The sequence below is a fragment of the Sceloporus occidentalis genome, unplaced genomic scaffold (assembly GCF_023333645.1).
Source record: "Sceloporus occidentalis isolate IW3139 unplaced genomic scaffold, rSceOcc1.0.p SCAF_139, whole genome shotgun sequence".
NCBI lineage: Eukaryota > Metazoa > Chordata > Lepidosauria > Squamata > Phrynosomatidae > Sceloporus > Sceloporus occidentalis.
This window is the reverse complement of record NW_028317119.1, coordinates 2,317,501-2,327,260: the sequence shown is the minus strand read 5'-3', so window position 1 is coordinate 2,327,260 and position 9,760 is coordinate 2,317,501.

The following is a 9,760-nucleotide window of genomic DNA, read 5'->3' as shown; positions in this document are numbered from 1 at the left end:
CTGATCAAGTTGGGGGAGGCACACTTCCCAAATGTGGCCTTTTTTCACTTGGAACTTTTACCTCTGGGCCTACTAGCCCCATGTCCTAATTGGGCCATCTTTGAAGTCGGCTAATTCAATTTACCCCATCAAACAATATATTTTTGAACACTAGACACCCCAAGGTATTTCAAATGCTAGTATTTAACCCATGACATTATACCAGCAGTCTTTTCCAAAGTTTGTGGTAGTATTTTATTGTATTTTTTTCACACAAATTGTACTTTGGGTATAAATGTATAGCTCCAGGTATATGTCACTATCAAACAACAGCCCAATATGTGTTCAGCAACATCTCCCGAGTACAGTGATACCACCAATGCATGGGTTTGTCTGGTGTTTGGGGTTAAAAGGCCACATTTGGAAAGTGCGCTTCCCCCCCATTTTGGTCAGTCTGTGCCTATGCCCTCTCTTTGAACCCAGCCACTCCAATTTACCATTATTTTTTTAAATTTTGACACCCCTTCGGTATTTGAAATGCTTTTACTTTAACTCTTTCCATGTCAAGATTTTTGGGAAGATACAGCGCTAATTTTAGCACTTGCTCATAATATTAAACTTTTTTTTTTTCTTTTATTCTTTTTGGACTTTTTTACATTTTGCTGGAGCTGGCTGGTTCCTCTCATGCATAATTATTTTTAAATGTTACCACTTTTTTTTTATTACTTTTTAAATATTTTACTAATCACATTGTGATTAGAAAGCTGGGCTCCATTCACTTGCATTGACCCTCTGACGATCTTCTTTTAAAGGGCACACCATCAACTTGCGAGTGGTGAAAACACTCGCAGTGGCGGTTGTGACCTGGGGTGAGTGTTCGGTGTCGCTGAATGCCTCGTCATCAAGGCATTTCAGCGACACCATTGAAGTTACGGACGCGATCATTGATCGCCTTCTAAACTCTTTTTTAAAAGTGTATGGCGGATTTTGTATGGGGAGGACCCAGACATGGCCCCTGGTGCCGATCTCGGTGTTGCTGAATCCCTCAACATCAAGACATTACAGCAACACTGTTTAAGCGAAGAAAGTGATCATACAACCATTATTATGATTAATAAATTCCCTCTCTCCTGCTCTCTCAGGCTGCCATCAGTAGGGTGCAGCAATTACAGTTGTAACGGGCAGGGCTGTCTCGGGGCCCACTGGGGGAGAGAAGGTTTCACTGTTTTTTCTTAAAGGAAAAAAAAACCTCAGCAGCAGCCATCCCAACAGGACCACAATTTAAAGTGGGATGGAGGAGGAGCCCTCACTCTCGTAGATGTTGCTGGTCACCCGCGGGAGCAAGGTGGTTGAAAAAAAAGCTTGTCTGTACCATATTTGCTCCCAAACAGCTTGCGTTACATTTTGTCCACAAAAAGCTTGCATGTGACATCTTTGTCCCCAAACATCTTGCATGTGCCATCTGTTTCCCAAAACAGCGTGTTGGTGCCCCCAGTTTGTCTGTGCCATCTTTGTCCCCAAATAGCTTGTCAGGGCCCCCAGATTGCCTGTGCAATCTTTGCCACAAAATAGCTTGTCAGTACCCCCCAAAACAGGAAGCTGCATTGAAGACTGGGCTCCCTGACATTTAAAATATATCAGTTTCATGCTTCAAATTGTTGGTATCCATAAAAAAATTTACAAAACCATGCTCAGGCAGGAATGCTTACTATGTCATGTCTTACTATGATGTCAGTTGTTTACAGCTTTAGAGGTTGTATGCAGACATTTTCTGGCACTTCTATATCAACCCTGTGTTGGCTATTTAGAAGAGCTGTACCTCTACATTATTATTAGTATTATCTAAGAAATCCCAGAACGTGGGATTCCTTCCATAGAATATCGATTTCAGATTTCTATCTTAACAAACCAACAAGCAAAATGTCAAATGACGGTAAGAGTACTATACATTAGTATTTTACTTCTTAGTACAATTCAACAGATAATCTTTGCATGTTTGTTTTTCCTGCGATTACAATTTTGGGGAGTCTACTGCCTATACCTATATTAATTGTCAAAACATTTTTAATAATTTATACATCGCTTCCGGCAGAAATAATTGACCGAAGACATGATGTTGAAGAGGGGGAACAAGAGTCTGAGGTCATTGACTTGACTGGGGGAGACCAGGGAGAAGAATTGCAACTGTCATTTGGAAGCGGTCCGATAACCTCCCCATCACATGGCACTCCGCCAGTTTCAAGACCCAGTGGCAGAGAGAGGATGAGAACAATGCCGAATACTCAAGACTCAAGGCAGAGAGCGAGAAGCCGTTCCCCAGTAAGGCCCACCGCAAACCCTCTTGTGGATGCGCACAATGATGTGAGGCTTCCAGGGGCAAATAGGAACAACATCCGTCTGAGATTACCTGGCAGGATTGTTCAGAGGCGGGTAATTGGAGAACAAGACATTCTTGGAGAATGCAGCATTTGCTTTATGGACTATGAACGTGGGCAGCCCATAATCGCTCTGCCATGTCAACATCAGTTCCATAGTCGCTGTATAATACGCTGGCTACAAGAGAACCCCAGCTGCCCTTTATGCCGCCACCGGATCATGCAAAACCCAAGAGGAGAGAGAATAGTTCTTATGGTTACAGAGACTACGACCATACGTCGGAGAGGCAGACCTGACATCTTCAGAATAAGAAGATATGAAGTTGAGGAATAAATCTGCTTTGGACTCATGGCCATTCCCAGCCGCTCTACTATGTGGCACTCACCATAAAAATAAAACATTTGTATTATTTACCATAATTTCGTTTTTATTTATAACACTGTCAATCCTATTAATAGAATGATGTTATACAACACAATGGGTAAAATGAGTTCTCAGTTAATTATTTATTGTATAACTTTTTGGTGGAAACTCCTAATTTATAATGCTACAAAACGGGAGTCATATACCATACCTCCTATGTGTCGCATTTTTGGATGGGACAGTCCCTGCCCTGTCGTCCTAGCAGAATCCACACTCCTGCTGTTACAAGCAATGGTGATCATGAGCTGGTTGTTGCCAAAGAGGGGCCCTGCAAAACTTAGGCCGCGCACCCTATTAGGGGCAGCCCCGGCTGTAGAGATAAAGCCACTTTGGAATATTGCACCAGAACCTCATTTTAAGATGAAGCCTTTCTCCGTGTTTTGGGTCACTAAATCAATGTTTTCGTGGATTCGGATAGCTGTGTAACACCTCCAAGGAAACCAGCTTGTGGACACAAACTCCGCGGCTGACGGGTAGGAAGTTTACGGTTATGGTGCGCCAATTACAATAGAGTGTGCGGGGTATTTAGAGCACAAGGCAGAACCACGTGACTACTTGGCCGGTGAGCGAGCGCGGGCACGCCGTACTCTGAGGACAGGCACGGCATTTTTGCACGCGCCTCGGGACCAGCTGAGACGGGATCGCGTAGGGGAGCTGGTGATGGCGGAGGTTTCTGTCAGTGAGTGAGGCGCTTGCTCTCCTCTTCTTTATCTGTCGCTTGTTTAACCACTCACCTCCTGCCCTCTCCTCAAACCCACTGGAGAATGGGGAACGAGGCCAGCCTGGACGCGGGGGAGGGAGGAGCGGGAGTCGGGCAGCATCAGCCACCTCCTTGCCCCGGGTACGGGGGTTCAGCACCAACCCGTGGACAGCTCCCATTGCTAAGCACGGCTGGAGCATCACCGACCGGGGCTCGACATGGCGGTGTCAGGTATGGAGACAAGGGATTGGGGGTGAAGAAAAAAGCTGTAGGGACACAGAGCAAGGGGTATGGGCTTGCGGATCAGCTGGGAATGTGTAGCAAGGAGCATTAACGTGGACATGAATGGAACAGAGCAATGCTCCGCCTAGCAAAGCCCTGGGATTACGTGGAGTTTGTAATTCATGGTAGCATTGATTAGAAGACTACACTTTAAGGGGTTAAGGGCAATTACGTGTCTTCCACACGTAGCCTCGTGATGCAGTCCAGGAGCTGTCATGGGGGATTCAGAATGGGATACCTCCTCCTTCTCCCGTTTGTAGAGTACACCGCAGGGACATTGGATTTTATATTTTTAGTACATAAGAACATAAAAACACATCACTACTAGAGCCAGTTGTTTTTTTTTTTAGTGAAGGAGTTCAACCAGTGGATTCTGGGAAATTGACCTATAATGTAACCTATTTTACCCACTCTGCATATTTCATTCTATTGATCTCAGGGCGGTTCTTTGAAGCATGGATTTAGTTCTGGGCTATCATTCTAAGGCAGGGGTGTCCGAGGTTTTTGTGCATTGGGCCACTTCATCAGAAATGTATATGTGCGTGGGCTGCACTCATTTGTCACTGTGAGAAAATTTGGCCTTTAATAAAATATACAGATTAAAATAAAGTAAATGGCACAAAACCTTTACTTTTCCTCTCAATGATTTCTGGGCCTAGAAAGTTTTGTCCTCTCAAGTGACTACAAATTCAAGATTCTGGATAAGTACACATGAAATGAAAATTCTGGACCAAAACCTCAAATTCAGGGTTCAAATTGAAAATGACCCCTCACCTTTAATAATAATTAAAAAAACCCACACTTTTAATTAAAGTAAGGTACACACCAAAGTTGTTACTTGATTATAAGACAACCCTGATTATAAGATGACCCCCCCCAAAATCTGAATATTTATTCAGGAAAAAAGTCTGAATATAAGACGACCCTATAGGAAAAAAGTTTTGCTAATGTTAATTCATTTTAAGTATGTAAATGATTTTTTTTAATAAAAGCTATGATTGAGAAAAATATTTTTTTTATTTTCCAACCTGCCCCAGTTATGCACATCTGCCCCCAGACTTGTCACTGTGCCCTAGAAATGCCTTATACCCCCATATGCCACTGTGCCCCATGATATGCCTTTTAACCCTCTAAATGCCACTGTGCCCCATGATATGCCTTTTGACCCCTATGTGCCACTCTGCCTCCAGAAATGCCTTATACCCCTAAATGCCACTCTGGCATTTAGGGGGTTAAAAGGCATATTATGGGGTAGAGTGACATATAGGGGGTCAAAAGGCATATCAGGGGGCAGAGTTGCATATAGAGGGTTAAAAGGCATTTCTGGAGGCAGAGTGGCATAAAGGGGGTTAAAAACGCATATCATAGAGCACTCTGCCTGCAGAAATGCCTTATGCCCCCATTTAACCCCCCCCCCCAAACTTACCGGTGCTTCTGACTCCCTGGTGTGTAGTCGGGGCAGTGGGTAGACGTCTACGCGATTCGCGTAGGCAACTTCCGCTGCAGCCGGAAGGAGGTGCGGTTAGCAGCGGGGGTTGTCTGATTATAAGACGTCCCCATTGCTCTGAAAAAACCTATATATAATTGTTAACAGCAATCTCAGGCATACCCAGATTCCAGCATGTACTGGTTGTTTGGGCATGATAGGAGTGTGATTGCTGTCAACAATCATATATAAATTACAGTATTTGCTCGATTATAAGACGACCCCCAAAATTTGAATATTAATTTAGGAAAAAAACAAAAAGCCTGAATATAAGACTACCCTTTAAGAAAAAAGGTTTACTAGTAAATATTAATTCACATTTAAACTATTTTTTCATATTTAATAATAACCTATGATTGAGAAAAATGCATTTTTGTTTTTATCTCCTTTTACTTGCCAACCTGCCCACAGTTATGCACATCTGCCCCCCTTATATACCACTCTGCCTCTCCAGAAATGCCTTATACCCCCCATGTGCCACTTTGCCTCCCAGATATGTCTTTTAACCCTTCCTATATACCACTCTGCCTCCCTGATCTTCTTGTTAACCCCTATATGCTAGTCTGCCTCCAGAAAGCTCTTTAAAGGCCCCTGTATGCCACTGTCACCCTTCCCCAACTTATCAGTGCTTCTTTAGACTTCTTCCCGTGCTCCAGATTCCTTGGTGTGTAGTGGGGCAGCCGGTGGAGGTCCATGCGATGCGCGCAGAGAACCTGAGCTGCTGCTGTCGGCATTTCCGCCAGGGCTTCTATGAATGAGCACCGGAAGGTCACGTGATGCCGGTGCTCCGTCATAGAAGCCCCGGCAGAAGTGGATGTTGCAGACGCCCACAGGCAGCACTGCGGGGGATCTGGATCTTAGAACACACCAAAGTTGGACAAAATTCAGCAATTAATATATATATATATATATATACACACACATATATGGGGTCTGCACATCACTTACAGCCAGGCCCGGACTGGGACAAAAAATAGACCCGGGCATTTGAGACTGAGCAGCCCATTTTTATTTATTTATTGTTAAAGCCCACCCTTCATGTACCATCTTTGCATTTCCCCAAATCACTTAAACATTCATGATAGACACAAACACTTACTCACTCATTCACACAAAAATTAGCACATACTCATTAATGCAGTCTCACAAATCATTCAAGCAATTCATCCACACATGAATTCATTAATTCTCATACACATTCACACAATTCATCCACACATTTATTCATTCATTCTTGTACGCATTCACACTACCCCCTCTCCCCATCCCCTTCTTATCTGCCACTTCTAACTATGTTCCCCCTTATCACTATGTACCCCCTTTCCCCACTTTTCAATATGTACCCCCTCTCAATATCTATCCCCTCTCCCCCTCTCAATGCACCCCCTCCCTTACCCTACTTACCTTGTTGCCAGAGTAAGCAGCAACTCCGACCGGGTCCGCCACTCTAGGCCGGGCAGCCCCCACCAGGGCCGGCCTTAGGGGTGCGCGGCCGCGCAGGGCTTAAATTAAAACATCAGGGTTTTTTTTTTGTTTTTTTAAAAACTTTATTTAACATCCTCCATGTTAAATAAAGGTAAACAAACTTTATTTAACATGAAGGATGTTAAATAAAGTAAACAAAAAAAAACCTGATGTTTTAATTTAAGCCCTGTGCGGCCGCGCACCCCTAAGGCCGGCCCTGGTTGGGGCTGCCCGGCCCCCTAGAGTGGCGGACCCGGTCGCAGTTGCTGCAGGCTTAAGGGGCAGATGCCCCTTATGCCCTGTGTTAATGCGGCCGCATAGGCCCAGTCAGGCCCGGACTGGGACAAAAAATAGGCCCGGGCATTTAAGCCCAAGCAGCCCATATTTATTTATTTAGTTATTGTTTGTTAAAGCCCACCCTTCATGTACCATCTTTGCATTTACTCATTCGCAGAAATCATTAACACATTCATTAATGCAGTCTCACAAATCATTCAAGCAATTCATCCACACATGAATTCATTAATTGTCATACGCATTCACACAATTCATCCACACATTTATTCATTCATTCATTCTCATACGCATTCACACTACCCCCTCTCCCCATCTTATCTGCCCCTTCTCACTATGTACCCCCTCTCCACTATGTACCCCCTCTCACTATCTATCCCCTCTCCCCATTTCTCACTAACCCCCCTCTGCCCCTTCTCACTGCAACCCCCTCCCTCACCCTACTTACCTTGTTGCCGGAGCAAGCAGCAACTGCGGCCAGACAGGACTGACTGGGCCTATGCAGCCTCTACGGCCGCATTAATGCAGGGCATAAGGGGCACCTGCCCCTTCAGCCCGCCGCAACTGCGACCGGGTCCGCCATTCTAAGGGGCCGGGAAGCCCCCACCAGGGCCGGCCTTAGGGGTCTGCGGCCGCACAGGGCTTACATTAAAACATCGGGGTTTTTTGGTTTTTTTTACTTTATTTAACATCCTCCATGTTAAATAAAGTTAACAAAAACTTTATTTAACATGGAGGATGTTAAATAAAGTTAAAAAAAAAAACCCCCGATTTTTCAATTTAAACCCTGTGGGGCCGCACACCCGTAAGGCCGGCCCTGGTGGGGGCTTCCCGACCCCTTAGAGTGGCGGACCCGGTCGCAGTTGCAGCGGGCTGAAGGGGCAGGTGCCCCTTATGCCCTGCGTTAATGCGGCCGAACTGACTGGGCCTATTTTAAGGTAGGGGCCTGGAGCTGCAGCTCCATCAGCCCCTAAATCAATCCGGCCCTGGGCCGCCCTGCCCACCGGGAAAATGCCCGGTGTGCCCGATGGCCAGTCCGGACCTGCTTACAGCCACCCTGTGCCATGCCCCTCCACTTACACATCCATGCTATCACACAACTCATTCATTCACAGATTAATTCCCTCAATCACGCATACTCATTCATACAACTTCTCTTGTACTGACAGAAGAAAGCAGGAATGGAGCCGAGTAATGTGATGTGACGTAAATTCACGTGACTCTGCTGGGTTCCGCTTCCCCTGTACTGTGCAAAAAACCCTCCCACAGGTAAGCAGGGCCCTTGCGATCCCGGTTGCCCTGGCTGCGGCTCTCACGCGGGCCGTACCTCGGTCCGGCGGACCGCATTTGCCCGTGGGCCGCATGTTGGACACCCGTTCCAAGGCTTGTTTCCACAGTACAAAATGTTACATTTCCTAGAAAGAAAGAGGCAGAGGAAATTAAAAGAGAGAGGGAAAGTTGGCACAAGGAAATGACGTGGTGAAAAGAGAGACAGGGCACTGATAAAGAATAATTGGAGTGCAAAATGAAAGAAGGAAATATTGAAATCCACCTCGTATATGTTATGATGCATATAACCTAGCTTCCACCTCCTTACTTATGTATCATGTTTTTTAATATCAAGTTAAACCTTGGATAAAATATCACGCACTTGACATACTGTGGCAGATACACATGTGTTGTAATGAGAAGGTTAATCACATAAATATTTTGTTCTGATACAGTAGTAACATTAAAATGCATATTAACCCCTTCAATCCCCTATAGACGTACCGGGACGTCTAGCCTTTCGTGCAGCGTCAGGAACACATCCCTGCCGCTGCACGGGAGAACAGGCTGTCGTTTGACAGCCTGGACCCCCCCCTGGCAGCAGAAGCCAGCGTTGCTGGCTTTCTGCAGCCCGATCCCCTGTAACAACTTGGTGTGTCATTAGCCTTGGGGGACTGAACCACATCCGCGTCAGTGACATTACTGCCGGATGTGCGACACTGGGGGAGGGAGAGAGAGAGAGAGAGAGATAGAGACAGAGAGAGTTCGTTTTGCAGAGCTGCAGTGCTTAGTGCAAAACCACATTATATATTGGGGATAGTGTAGTGTTTTAGAAATTGGCCAGGTAGGTACAATGGCGCAACATGTCTTCAGCGCTGAGGAGGCTCATGACTGCCTCACTCAGTCTGATGACGATGCCACTCTGACCGCGTCAGACGCCGAGGCCACTCTGACCGCGTCAGACGCCGAGGCCACTCTGACTGCATCAGATATTGATCCAATATCTGAGGAATCCTGCTGTGCGTCAGATAATGACGAGTCAGAGGAAGACGATGATGGCCAGGGTCCATCTGCCAAAGCCAGGCGTGGAGAGCCTGACTCTAAATATAATTGGGTGCCCCCAAATATGATAGACCCAGTAATCCCTGCTTTTACTGCGACTCCTGGCATCAGATGTGACATCGATGCTAGCGAGCCAAAGTCATTTTTCCATTTAATGTTTGCCCCCGAGTTTTTTGAGCTGCTAGCAGCTCAAACAAACCTCTATGCAGCCCAGTGTCAGGCAGCTGACCAAGGAGACAGAAGCCAGACCTGGTACCCCACTGACTCCCATGAAATTAAAAGATTTTGGGCCCTGACCCTTATGATGGGCATTGTGAAAAAGCCCACGATACGCTCCTATTGGAGCACAGATCCCGTAATATCCACCCCTGCTTTTTCCCAAATAATGCCCCGGAACAGGTACTTTGGGCTCCTAAGATTTTTAC